The sequence below is a fragment of the Candoia aspera genome, chromosome 17 (assembly GCF_035149785.1).
Source record: "Candoia aspera isolate rCanAsp1 chromosome 17, rCanAsp1.hap2, whole genome shotgun sequence".
NCBI lineage: Eukaryota > Metazoa > Chordata > Lepidosauria > Squamata > Boidae > Candoia > Candoia aspera.
The window spans coordinates 11008414-11022149 of record NC_086169.1 but is presented as its reverse complement, the minus strand read 5'-3'; the positions used below and the strand labels follow the sequence as shown (position 1 = coordinate 11022149).

Sequence of the window (13736 nt, the reverse complement as noted above, 5' to 3'; positions counted from 1 at the left end):
CCCTGGGAAGGAGAGCGAGGACATACATCAAGCAGATCACTTTCAGATCACTTTCCGTGGGTTTCCTACTTACTTCTAGGAGCTTACCGGGCGGCGCTGGCTTCCTGGGGTGCTTTGCGTTCCTCATTAGAAGCCCAAGGGTGCGGCTCCCGTGAAATGTTGCTGGCTGGAAGACTTTGGCTACACTTCATGTGCTTTGCATGTTGAAGCTCCGGCCTTCTCCTGAGGCTCGGGGGATTTACCCATCATGGCTGAACGGAAAGGCCTTGCTCCACACTTGCTGTGGTTGTGGGTGTACGTTCGCTCTTTCCCCCTGTCTATCTTGTGAATTCATGGGCATCACGGTTGACTAATTTGGGACTTCCATCTCACTGCAACCCGGTCCAAATTTACATAGATAATTGGGTTAATGATCCTTAGCCAGAAATTATTCTACGTTATCCTCAATTTGCTGATGAATCTCTCTTGAGTTTCTCTTGGTTGTGCTGTTGGGGGGGGAGTTTTTCCTGGTTGAAATTAGGAAGTCTGCACTGTATTTCCTTCTCTGTTTTTGATCTCATGCCTGCCCTTTTTTTGCATTCCTGTTTCCTTTCTGCGCTCTGTGCAGTGTTGCTTACCCCTAAAGCGGGGAGGGTGGTGGAGATGTAGGGGTGTGTGGGAATGCAAAAACAGCTCGCAGGAGGCTGTGATGCCAGGAGGTGTCCCGGGCAGCCTAACGGAAGGGTGGTGGAGAGAAGTGTGCACAGTGAAGATGGCCTTTGCACACCCACTGAACACCATGCCACCTTCTCACTAAGGAAGTGCAAGAACAGTAGGGCCACCCATGCGAATGTCTCTGAAATTCTCTTTTCCTTGGAAAGCAAGTTTGAAAGGGTTCAACTTTCATTCATCAGACTGAATGAAGATGGTTAGGAAAAAAGGTTGGGGGGATTTGGGGCACGGCACGTAATCCTATGAAATAACCACCATTCAGAGCTAGCCAGCACCCCATACTGCCAGGGTTCACAGATAGTGATGCGTTAGGACAGTGATCCTCAACCTGGACCGCTTTAAGATGGGTGGTCTTCAACTCCCAGAATTCCCCAGCCAGCCAGGTGAATAAGTGATGGTTGGCTGAGAGTGGAGGCTTCATGACATCACTGCTCTGTTCCTCATTGGCCAGTCAGGCCCCAGGAGGTTGGTTGCGCTGCTTCAGCCAATCAGTGCTTGGGTGACGTGTCCTCCACTGGCAGGCTCGGCCATTCCTTCTCAAGGGGCTGCTCTTTCTCTTCAGCTCTTTTTCTTGGAGGACTGGAGAGGCCAAACATGGTTGTCCAACACAGCTGAGTCAGTGGGACCAGTTTAACCTTGTGCATCTTAGTCTGCTGTGGTTGCATAGAACCCCTGGCTCCTGTGGCATGTCAACACCTGCCCCAGTGCAGCTTCTTGCGGAGGGAGCCTTGCTCTGACTGCGAGCCAGCAGAAATCTTCCTGGCACCCCCGTGGATGTTGGTTGTTGGAGGCCAAAGGGTCTGCTTGGAGGAAGGGGCTCTCTGGCCAGATTCTCAATGCAGTAGCCAAAAAATACCAGACTTGCATTACTCTGGACTACAAAGAGCCAGGGGGAGGTGTTTTGCCCACCAACATGGCAGAATATTAGCAAGTCGGAGGGAGGACTAGATCCACCCCCTCTGGGTTCCTTTGCCTGAGAAAATCTGACGTTATTTTTCCCAGCCTCCCTTGGCACAGCCCAGACTCAGGTGAAGCCCATGAATGAGAAGAGGATCTTTCAGGTAGCTAGAATACAAGGAACATTGGCCTGGTTAGCCAGTATGCTAATGTGCGTTTATTCGGGATTTATAGAAGAAATCATCGTGGCTGGATTGTGGTGTGTTTGGTTTGGCTTGACCCTGCAATATGGACCTATTCATTAGCTTGCTGACTTCCTAGGGGAGAGAGGGGGGGCGAGAGAGAGAGGGAGATCCTATCTATCCATCTATCCCATCCCATCCATCTATCCTATGCACCTATCTTCCTGTCCTGTCCTGTCCTGTCCTCTCTCTGTCTATCTGCCTATCTAGCCTGCCGATAGATAGATAGATAGATAGATAGATAGATAGATAGATCCATCCATCCATCCATCCATCCATCCATCCATCCATCCATCCATCCTGTCTATATCTCTATCTCTGTATCTGTGTCTATCTACCTGTCTGTCCTGTCTATCTGTCTCTGTCTGTCTGTCTGTCTATCATCATTGATTTCAACTGCATCTGTTTTATCCCTATTTTGATGTTACTGATTTTTAAAAGGGGGGGGGGCGGCATATGAAACATAATGCCAAGAGATGAAATGGGTAATTGGAGGTATTCTTACATGCACAGGTCCTCCCTGCGCCTCCCGTCCGGATGGAAAGGGTCTGTATTTGGTTCTAGGATCTAAATTGTCCATGTTTTCTTCCTTACCGAACCTACATTTGGGACGGGTAGAAGATCATTGACTCAGCGGGATGGTTTGCATAATTCCCGGCATGTTGAAAGCCGGAGTTTCCTTGAGGAGATGCTGTCTGTCACGCTGGCTGGAGAGAACATCTGGCAGCCAGCCGATGTGGCGTGAGGGAGGCGAGTGAAGAATTAACGAGTGTGCCTCTCCGCGTCTTCCCAGTGGCGAGGCGACGAGGCCCTTGTTGGGGAGGAGCATCCCTTGCTGTTTTCTGCTTGATGCCACATCTGGACGGGGGACGGGAGATCGCTGGCACGCCGTTTCTGCCCGATCAGGAGCAGGAGTCTGGACCACGGCTGGAGGTAAACCGTCGCTATGGCAACCCCAGGATGTGCACTCAGCATAACTAGTGGGGCTGGTGACTCAGGGATGGGCTTTGACGGAGGGATTTTCCTTTGCAGGGCTGTCGAGAGGGAGCCAGTCGGTCGCTTTCCTCGTAGCCCCAGGAGATGTTTGTGGCTGGCCAGGAGACTCCGCTGTCGCACCCCCGCCACAATCAGCCGAGCATCTGGATCCCCCTCAGCCACCAGGTACAGCTCCTCTGTCTCCTTTTTAAATAGTTTTGTGGAACAATGGAAGGAATTTGCCTGGATGTGTTTTAGGAGAGGCATTGGAGGCAGACAAGGAGGATAAGAATAATTCTCTCTTTCTGTTCGGAAGGGTTTTCCCAGCCAAAAACCTTTGTCAACATAAAGTCTGGTTCCTTGGCATTTCCGACACCGGCGGAGCTTTATAAATGAATGAGTTACAAAAGCCCAAACGGCAGGAATGTAAATGCACGTGCTTCTTTCCCCCATAAGGGAGTTTCCCCACATGCTAGTTCGGCTCTGCATGTGAAATTAAGCATTTAGAAGATATCCCTGAAGCTCTTGTGTGTTTTTGGGGTGGATCCTTGGCGGGGTGGGCTGTCGGGTTCACACTTGGGTAGCCAGAGCTGAATTTGGAGTGGGGGGATGAAGGAAGAGGTGAGGAACCGTCTCATTTGGTAAAAATCCAGGTGGTGGTGGTGGTGGTGGTACAGCAGGACAGGGATGGCTAATGAAATGCAGTGGTGCAACAGGGTGCCTTCTCCCCAAATTTGGTGAAAAGCATTTGGTCTTCAGACTGTCTGATCTCAGCAGCCACATCAGCCACGGAGAGCCGGAGGGCAGTGTAGGAATTGTGGGGAAACAAGTGTGTTCTGGCTCAAGCGCAGGAGCTTCTGGCTGGCTGGGAGATGAAGCAGAGGTGGGGGCACAGGTGGGGGAGGGCTGCATTGGTGTCTTGAGAAGCCAAGAGCTTCAGTCCAGAGGCCCAAGGAGGCAGGGGAGGGAGGGAGGCTGCCCCGAGGCAGGGTGAAGTGGGTGAGGGCCAGACCGGATGGGTCTGGGGTCAAGTGGTCCAGATGTTGAACACTAATTAGCCAGAAAGGAAAGAAAGAAGGGAGAGGGTTGGGGTAGGCGAGCTGATGAAGTAACATAAACCCAGAGTCCCTGTGGACATTCTCTTGAACGCCTGGGTCGTTCCTCCCCACCCCACCCCTTTGCAATCAGGTCCTCCTTCTCTTCAGATCTCTCTGTGGCCCTGATCGTTGGTCCTGTCCAAGAGACAGTCTGCTGGCCAGATTCCAGAAGCTTCCAGGTGCCCGTAGGGTCAGCGGTCAGAAACCACAGTGGCCGGCCCTTGTAGAAAGCGCTTTCTGGCCTCCTTGATGGGGCTGTTGCTGGTCACCTTTGGCAGCGTGTTTTGGGGACTGAACTTTGATGTTCCTGTGGCTGGGAGGGCTGGCGAAAGGGCTTGCTGCCCGTTCGGACCGGTCAGCTGCTGCAGGCACCCAAAGGCTTTCCCCTGCGTCTGCTGTTGCGTGTGCCACAAGAGGCTAGACTTCGCTTTGCCAGTTTCATTTTTCCTCTGGGACAGGCTGAATTCTTGTCTGTCTCTTGTGCGGGGATCTCATCATCTCTGCCCTCTCTCAGGAGATTTTTGTTTCGCTGTGATGACTGCGTATGATAGATAATTTGTGTATGTTATAAACAGCACCTATGTCAAACACACAAGGCTCTCCACAAATGCTAACCTTCCCCCACCTGGCACCTTCTAGAAGTGCTGGACTACAAATCCCATCATAGAACGTCAGCAGTTCTGAGTCTGCAAGGTATCACCCCGTGTTTTGTTATTTCTGCCGGAACAGTCAAATCTTTGAAACCCAAACCTTTGCAGATGTGGCTTAAATGCCAGGCATATTTATTCTTGCTTCCCCCATTTTGCCTTTTACTTTCTTTTTTAAATCAGCTTTTCGAGGACCTGTCCCTGCTACTTAAAGTGTTTTCCTTCCATCTTTGAGACAGCAGAATACTAGCACTAAATTTGTGGCCCCCTGATCTATTGTCTCTTCCGATTCACTGCTGAAAGGTGCTGTCTTGACTTTGTGTGTTCAGCATGAGATAAGCAAAGCAGTTGGTTGAGTCCTCCAGCTTTGTTATCCATCCTTTCCTGCACGTCCCCAGCTGTGGGAAGAAGTCTGCACCAGACATGGCGCTGCAGCAGGAACGGGACGGGCTGCCTTCTTGTGACCTTCCTTCTACAGAGCATTCTCGTAGACTCTTAGGGTTGCGAGGGACCTTAGAGGTCTTCTCATCCAACCCCCTGTTCAGGGCAGGAGTTTTCGTTCCATCCCAGACAAACAGATGCCCAACTTTTGTTTGAAAACCTCCTGTGATGGACCCCACAACGCCAGGTGGCAGGCTCTTTCACCACTTAATAGTTCTAAGGGGCAAGAAATTCCTCCTTATTTCAAATTTGGGTCTCCAAAGCTTCCACCCATCGGTTCTTGTCCTGCCTGTGGATGCTATCAACAGCCTTCTCCCTGGGACAGCCCTTCAAGGATTGGAAGGCTGGAATCAGGTCTCCCCTTCGCTTCCTCATCTTGAGGCTAAACTTGCCCAGTTCTTTTAGCCATTGTTCCTGGAATTTAGCCCCCAAGCCTCTCATCATCTTCGTTGCTCTTCTCTGCACTTTTCCCAGTTCTTCAGTATCCTCCTCAAATTGTGATGACCAAAACGGGATACAGTATTCCAGGTGTGGTTTGACCAGTGCCGGGTAGAGCTGTTATTCTTGACATTATCTATCTATCTATCTATCTATCTATCTATCTATCTATCTATCTATCTATCTATCTATTTTTTTATTTTTTTATTTTTTACTTATTTATTTATTTTTTATCGACAGCTCAAGGTGGCGAACATACCTAATACTCCTTCCCCCTCCTATTTTTTATTTTATTTATTTATTGCTTGATAAATAAATAAATAAATGAATGAATGAATCCATCTGCTAGTGGGACCATCCATCCCACATTGTCCCATTTTATCAAGGAGGAGGCTCTGGTCAACTCTGTCAGACGCCTTATGGGAGTCTAGGTGCACCACGTCCACCTAGCCACTTTGTCCAAAAAGGCAGGGAGGTTTGCCTGGCACAGCCTGTTTTTAACAACCCCATGCTGGCTTCTGGTAATCACCTTGTTCCTGTCTAAGTGCTTTCAGACCCACTGCTTGGTGATCCTCTCGGGGGGTTTCCCAGGAACTGAAGTCAAGCTGATTGGTCTGTAGTTTCCTGGGTCTACTTTCCCCCCTTTCTAAAATATAGGAAGAATATTGCTCTTTTCCAATCTTCTGACACTTCCCCTGTATTCCAGGAGTTCTCAAAGATTGCAGTCTGTTGTAATTCTGTTGTAACCTAAGTAGGAAAAAAAGAGAAAAGGACAGAACTGTGGGCATCACATAGGGAAGTGAGCCAACTGATTTCTCCCATCTTCCTTTCCTTTCTTTATAGAGGCAACTAACGCCAGACTCGTTCCTGCTCTGTTAGGGAAGTGGCAGGGGGTGGGGGTGTCCCGCCATTCATTCCAGTCTTATCTATTTCAGCCTTGCGCTAAAAGGGTCAAGGCACTTACGGGGTTGCTGGATGAGCGATTCCCATTGCACAATTCTGAGAGAGCACCGTTTCTTCGCCAGTGGCTTCAAACCCAGCCCCCCCAGATGTAAAACAGTGATAACTACAAATCTTGTGCTAGATAGGCAGATGTGTGCTTGTGGCTGGGAACTCTGCATGCCACCGCTGGAGGGACCCAAAAGAAACCCCCGTAACTAAAATTGCAGCTCTGTGATACTTGTGCAGATCTGGTGATCACTGGTTCAGCACTGCTCCACCTGCCCTTTGGGGGGGACAGAGGCAGAATGGGGGTAGGTGAGAAGGGCTGTGCCTCCCTCAGCCCCGAAGAGTAGACTCACTTGATCCCACCCACTAGTGCTGTCCTGACATCACCCCCGTTGTAATGGGTGGCAAAGTGGATCAGGTTTTACACACCTTGCCCCTGGATGTTATGACAGCCTAAGTGGGAAAACACAACTTTAACCCCGGCACTGCTGAGGATGACTTGAGCCTGTCTCATTCAGGGGCTGGGGTGGGATGAAGGCAACAGTAGTGGGTCTCAGCAGGAAGAAGACTCGCCAGGACATATTTCTTAGGAACCCGTGGGGACGTGGGTCTGATGGAACAGCTTTGAAAGGGACAGCTGTGTTACCTTGTTGCAGACTGCTCTATTAATGAATACTTCTTTGAAAAAAATGAAATTGTTCCCAAGCTATATGTCTAATTCAGTTACTCCCTTAATCAGTATTTGGGATTTAAAAAATAATTAACAATCCTAAATAGAAATGAGGTTTAGAGTATGTGTATTTCCAAGCATGCTGGCTGGGGAATTCTGGGAGTTGAAGTCCACACAGCTTAAAGGCTGAAAAAAAAAACTGTGCTCGTCTAAGCCACTTCCTGCTTTGCACAGCATCCTCTGCTAAGCTAAAATGGGGTTGGGTTACATAAACCATTAAGAACTTAAGTCAGAAAAGGTTTGATTTTTGGGGAGGCGGTATGTCATGTGAAGACAGTGGCTGTGCTTCACTAAACCAGGTGTTGGGATCTAGCATGTTGTGTGAACCCAGGCTCTGTCAGTCAAGTCACCTTTGGGGTTGGTATTTGCAAAACCATCTCCAGAATCCTGGTAATGCGGAAGGCAGAAGCTTTGAACGGATCGTCTTCGTTAGCCTGAGATACGACGGGGCCTTTAATTTCCTCCCCTGTGGCAAAGTTCCAGGACGAACAATAGCTGCCTTTGTACAGGCCCTGTTTCTCAGCCAACGGCAAAAAGCAGACTGTGAAATCTGCTGGGCTAACCTAGTTTTCCTGCATTGCTACAAGGGACTTTCTGTCTCTGTTCTGGGGCTCCTCAAGTCCCTCCCTCCAGCGCATCGTGTACCCGATTGGGACAATGTGCCCAGCGAGGCACATCCGTGTTGAGGAAGGCAAGAGTGGCCAAGAGGATTGGATCCCTGCCAAAGCATGGAGGGGCAAAAGAGCAGAATTTCTACTTTCCTTTTTCCCTTTTCCCTTGTTTCCTTTTCCCTTTTTTTGCCTGGGTGACCGGAATCTTTTATATAATTTTTATTAAAAGGTTTTTTTAAAAAGGAAGGTAAAAACGAATACAAACGAATATAAAGTAAGAAAAAGAAATCAAAGAGAAAGTTAAAAGTGCAAGAAAGAAAGAACATTTAAAAGAAAAATAGAAAAGAAAGAAAAAAGATATGAAGAAGTGGCTTTTCCGGTCTTCTTTACAGCAGTTATAAGTATAATTATAAATTTACCGCTTACTCTGTGGTTACAACCGAGCTCTCTTCTTTCTATCATCTATCCTGTCTAAGCATCAAAGCCATAAATCATGTTCGTTTTTTTCTGTTTTATGCAAAAAGTCCATAAGGGGTTTCCAGTCAGCAATAAACATGATCTAAGAGGTCAGTTTGGCCATCTCAGCGAGTTCCATCATCTTCACCAGCCATTCCCCCATTGTGGTATCGTTGAATCTTTCCATCTTTGTGCATGCAATAATCTCGCTGCGGTTATCAGGTACAAAAACAAAGTTCCATACCATTTTTCCAACTGTTTGTCCATCAATCCCAAAAGAAGAACCTCTGATCTCAATTGTATATTAATCTTTAAAATCTTCTGAATCGTGTATGTATTTGAATCCAGAATTTTCTAGCCTTTTCACACATCCACCAAACATGATAGAGTGTCCCTTCTTGTTGTTCATATTTCCAACCTAAATCTGAAGTGCCTTTATACATTCTAGACAATTTCTCTGCTGACATATACCAATGGCACATCATTTTATAAAAAATCACTTTAGGATCATAACATCGTGTTAATTTCAGTCCTTTCAGCCACATGTTTTCCCATAGTTCCATCTGTATATTATAACCAAAATTTTAGCCCACTTTATCATACATTCTTTGACCTGTTCTTCTTCTGTTTCAAATTTCAATAAAAGTTTATACATTTTAGCAATTACGTGTTCATTTGTACACAATTTTATTTCAAACTCAGTCTTACCATGTTCAGAACCATAATCTTTTTTTGTCTACTTTAAATCTTTCTAATAACTGTAAATTAAGAAAACCACTGGCAACTATATCCCCCTGCCACCAGTTCTTCTCTTGATTTTATTTTACATCCTCCTTGACAAAATTCTAGTATCTCGTGATAAGTTAGCCATTTCTGTTGCCTATTAGTTCTCAGCTATAAAATGCTTCTTGTGCCGAGATCCACAAAGGTGTTTTCGGGCATTTAACCTGGGTTTGTATCTATTCCATGTTCTCTATATGGCACATCGAACATAATTTTTAAAATCCACATTCACCTTGACTTTATTGTACCACAAATATCCATGCCACCCAAATCTCAGTCTGTGTCCTTCTAACTCCAAGAGCCTTCTACTGTATTTCTCAGCAACACCCACTCTTTCATCCAACCAAACAGCAAGACGCAAAATACAATTTCATATCAGATAAGCCCAATCTTCCTCTTTCCTTTGCATCTTGTAAGACCTTATATTTAACTCATGGTTTTTTCCCCTGCCACCCAAATTTAGATATTGGGGGAGATGGGCAGCGATAGAAATTTGAAATACAAACAAACAAATAAATAAATAAATCCTTCTGCCGCTGTTTAAATGGTGCATCAGTTGTCAAAACAGGCATTGTCTGAAACAAAAACATCATTCTAGGCAAGATATTCATTTTTATCGCAGAAATTCTCCCCAGCAATGACAGTTGTAGTTTCTCTCATTTTAACATATCTCTTTAAACTTCATTATCTTAACATAGTTATTTTGAAATGACATACAGTCCATATTTGTCATAGTGATACCCAGATATTTTACCTTCTTCTCAACCTTAAAGGACATAAAATATTTGATTTATAAAAATTTGGGTAAAGAATTTATTTCAGCAGGAACAGAAAAAAGAGAAGAAAATTTAATTAATTAATTAATTAATTTCTATAACTGCCCATCTCAACAAGTGACTCTGGAGTTGTTTTGTATATAAATCCCCAACTAAAACCAGAACTAAAACCAGACTGATGAGCATGGTAGATTTGTTGGGGTGGAAGTTAATTTGCATGGGACTAAGACTTTGAAACTGGGAATTATGACCCAAATGAAGCCAAAGTATTGTCTTATGGAGAGATTAATAGGTTTCTCTTAAGAAAATTGGTGTTTGATGGGGGATTCGAATGGAGTGACCTCCCCACAACTGGACAGAACTTCTGAGAAAAATATTAAAATCATTCAAGGCAAATTACCAAAAGTTTTCTTTTATTTGATGGACAATTTAGGGCTGGCTGATATATGGAGTGAAAAAAAAAAGGCAATTCAAAAGAATATACCTACTTTTCTGAAAGACATAGATCCTTTTCAAGGATTTCAAGGATCCTTTTCAAGATTTCAAAGAACTTGGCTACTAAGGTTTCTAAAGTAGAGATATTATCAAAGGCTTTTTTGGATCATAATCCTGTGAGTTTGGTTTATAAAAGAAAATCGAATTCTTTTAGATGGAGACTAAACAAAAAGATGCTACAGAAAGAAGCATTAGTGAAAGATTGTGAAAAAATTAAAAGATGTTTTTGAAAATAATTTAGGTAAAGGAACTGATTTAAGAATGGTCTGGGATGCAAGCAAAGATTTTATTAGAGGTAATTTATACAACATAATAGTGAACTTAAAAGAAAAGTCAAGAGAAAACATAAGCTATTTTGGATGAAATAAAGAGAAAAGAAGAAGAATTAAAGAAATTTCCAGATAAGCATTTCTCAACAAATTAAGCTTACGACAATTATGTTAACAGTAAGCGAAATGGAAATAAAAATCAATTGTGTAAAGCAAAAAAAAATTGAGTTTGCAAATAAACCAGGAAATGGCTAACATATAAATTACCAAAAGAAAAGAAAATGATAATTGAAATTACAAGGGGGAGATACTGTGTTAACGGATAACATGGCCATACAAAAAAGCATTTCATCAATATTATTCCAATTTGTATAAAGGAACCGACATCTCTCTGGAGATAGAATATAGATGAAACAAAAGTTACCGAGGATTACAGAGGAACAGAGAAAGGTTTTGAATGGACCTATAACAATAACGGAAATTTCTGAAGCTATAAAAAAGATTTAACTAGGAAAGGTGCCTGGACCAGATGGAGGTTCTTATTATAAATGTTTTGAGGATGAACTTTTACAACCTTTACAAAACACGATGAACTCTATCCTACAGGGAGGAAAGATGCCAGAGAGCTGGAAAGAGGCCAAATAGCATTAATACCTAAAGAGGGACAAGATTTGACTAACAAGAAACTGCAGGCCGATATCATTATTGAGTAATGACTACAAGTTGTTCCCAATGATTCTAGCTGATAGACTGAAAATAATTTTGCACTAATTTATTCATGAAGCTCAGTGTGGGTTTCTACCTAAAAGACAGTTAAGGGACAATGTTAGAAATGGGTTGGACATTTTGGAATATTTGGAGCAACAAAATAAAAAAACCAGCTGCATTGATTTTCTTAGATGTGGAGAAGGCCTTGGACAATTTGAACTGGGCTTTTCTGTTCAAGGTTTTGGAAGAAATGAATTTTGGAGAGAACTTTGTAAAAAGGGTAAGATCGATTTACACTTCAGAGAAAGAAGAAATAATGGTTAATGGAGATCCAACAAAGTCCTGTGAGATACAGAAAGGAACAAGGCGGGGATGCCCACTGTCTCCTCTCTCGTTTATTTTGGTTCTTGAAATACTGAATAGAGGTGTAAGACAAGATGAGAGGATTGTGGGAGTAAAGATTAAAAAATAAACTTGTAAGTTAAGTTTCTTGAGGGACCGCCTCTTCCCCACTACATCAGCCCGCCCCACCCGATCCTCGAGAGAGGGAGGGCATGTTGCGGACCCCGTCCGTAAGAGAATTCCACCTGGCGGGGTCTGGGAAACGGGCCTTCTCCGCAGTGGCCCCCGCCCTCTGGAACATCCTCCCCCCGGAGGTGGGGCAGGCCCCTTCGCTCCTGACCTTCTGGAAGGCCCTGAAGACCTGGTTCTGCTGTCTCGCCTGGGGCGGGACAGCGGGCAACCATGCTTGGCGGTGGCTGGCACCCTAGAGTCCCTCCCACCAGCTTGGAATTTTATACCCTCTTGGATGTTATATTTATTTATTACATTTTATAATAATTGTAATGTGCCTGATTTTTATGAGATTTTAACGTTTATGACCGTAGTTTGATTTTATTGTAAACCGCCTGGAGTCCCTCTTTTGGGGGAGATGGGCGGTAATTAAATTGGAATAATAAATAAAATAAAATAAAATAAATAGATAAATAAGGGCTTTTGCAGATGACTTGGTGTTGGTTCTGGAAAATCCTTTAAAGCAAATTGAAATAATAATTGGCAAATTAAAGGAATTTGGTGCATTAGCAGGTTTCAAGATTAATAAACAGAAGAAGAAGATGCTAACAAAAATATGAAAACAGAAGATCAAACAGAATTGATGAAGAAAACCGGAATCTACTTCTCTGCCTTCAGTGGGATGCCTCTGAATAATGCTTCTGAAATTATCGTCCTCTGGATTTCCCCTGGGATTTTTGAAGTTTACACTCCTGCTACAATTTTCTCTTCTGTGCAAGAAGTCAAGGAACTGAAAATGGCAGCAAACCACTCATGCTTTGGATCTGGAATTAATTTGAAAAATCTTCCAAGTCAAATCAGGATCCAAGAGGCCTGGAATGTGGAGTGGGAGGAATGGTTGGGGAATTTGGCTGACCTCTATCCATTTGGGCACCCCCACATTCCTCCCTCTCTCCCTTCCTCTCTTTAAAGTGCATTGCATGGCTAAGAGTTACAAGCGTACAATACAGTCATTTCTTAAAAGTGTGTGCACACACACAAACATGTAGTCCCAGATAGGCTGTTGCAGGAGAGAGTCCGAGGTGTGCATGGACCTTTACAAGGCCATCTCAGGTGCCAGCCTGTTGACTTTCTGGCCTCTTGACTTTCTGGCCTGCTAGCACTCCATGGCTTGGGGTCCCAGTTTAGCTCTGTTTACTTCCCGACATTCACTTGCAGTTTATTCCTTATCAGGCTGTTATTATTAGCTCTTTGGGACATTTTTAGAGAAGAGGGAGATGGACATACAACGTGGAGTTAAATTAACAAATGTGTTGCTTCTTCCCAAGTGTCTCTGGGAACTGTGCTTCCCGGGTAGGTAAGAAAATAAGATTTACTGAAGTAAATCCACAGCTGAACCTGAATTCCCTCCCAAAATCCATGCCATGATAAAAGAAAGGTATACAAATCGTCAGACAGGTCTGGCTCTAATTTCAGAAGTGGTGATGGGCTTACTCCTGAGGCTTCCAGGCTTTTACCCGGATGACAAAGGAGGTGTGTGGTGCTCCTGACAAATCCGTGATGGTAGAAATATGCCCTGCGTGCAGAAAATGAGTTCACATCCTTCTGGCTTGCTGGATTTCTGTGTGAAGGGAGGGTGGGATATTGTAAACGCTTTCTGGGCTGTGGGGGAGAAATGGGCAGGACCGTCCTCCAAGGCACCTCGAGGCCAGTGGATACCACAGGTTGGGGCAGCCGAGAAACAGGCCTGGAAGGCAGACTTGAGAGCCCAAAGGCCTGTCTTGCCTCCAGCGCAGAGCACACCCCAGCCGTTTTCATTTAATTTGCTTATCCGCTGGGCACAAACAAAGGAGCGGCTTGCAGCGCCAGCGGGCAAAGAAACTCCTGATTGTTTGCAAAGGGAGGGGAGCTTAAGAAATAAAAAGGCAGAAATGAGAGCCTCGTGACAAAAAGAATTCCAACTTTGACAAATCCCAAGAGATTTGCAAGGATGCCAAAC

General features: G+C 44.7%; 1 protein-coding gene across 1 annotated transcript in view; it reads left to right on the top strand.

The window, feature by feature from the left end:
- The first annotated feature begins 2892 nt into the window (after nucleotides 1-2892).
- The window catches only part of SEMA4A (semaphorin 4A), a 60702-nt gene continuing 49858 nt past the window's right edge, over nucleotides 2893-13736 (top strand). Inside the window, exon 1 of the mRNA XM_063317226.1 lies at nucleotides 2893-3011. The gene's annotated coding sequence lies outside the window, so the exon portion shown is untranslated. The remainder of the gene's footprint in view (nucleotides 3012-13736) is intronic.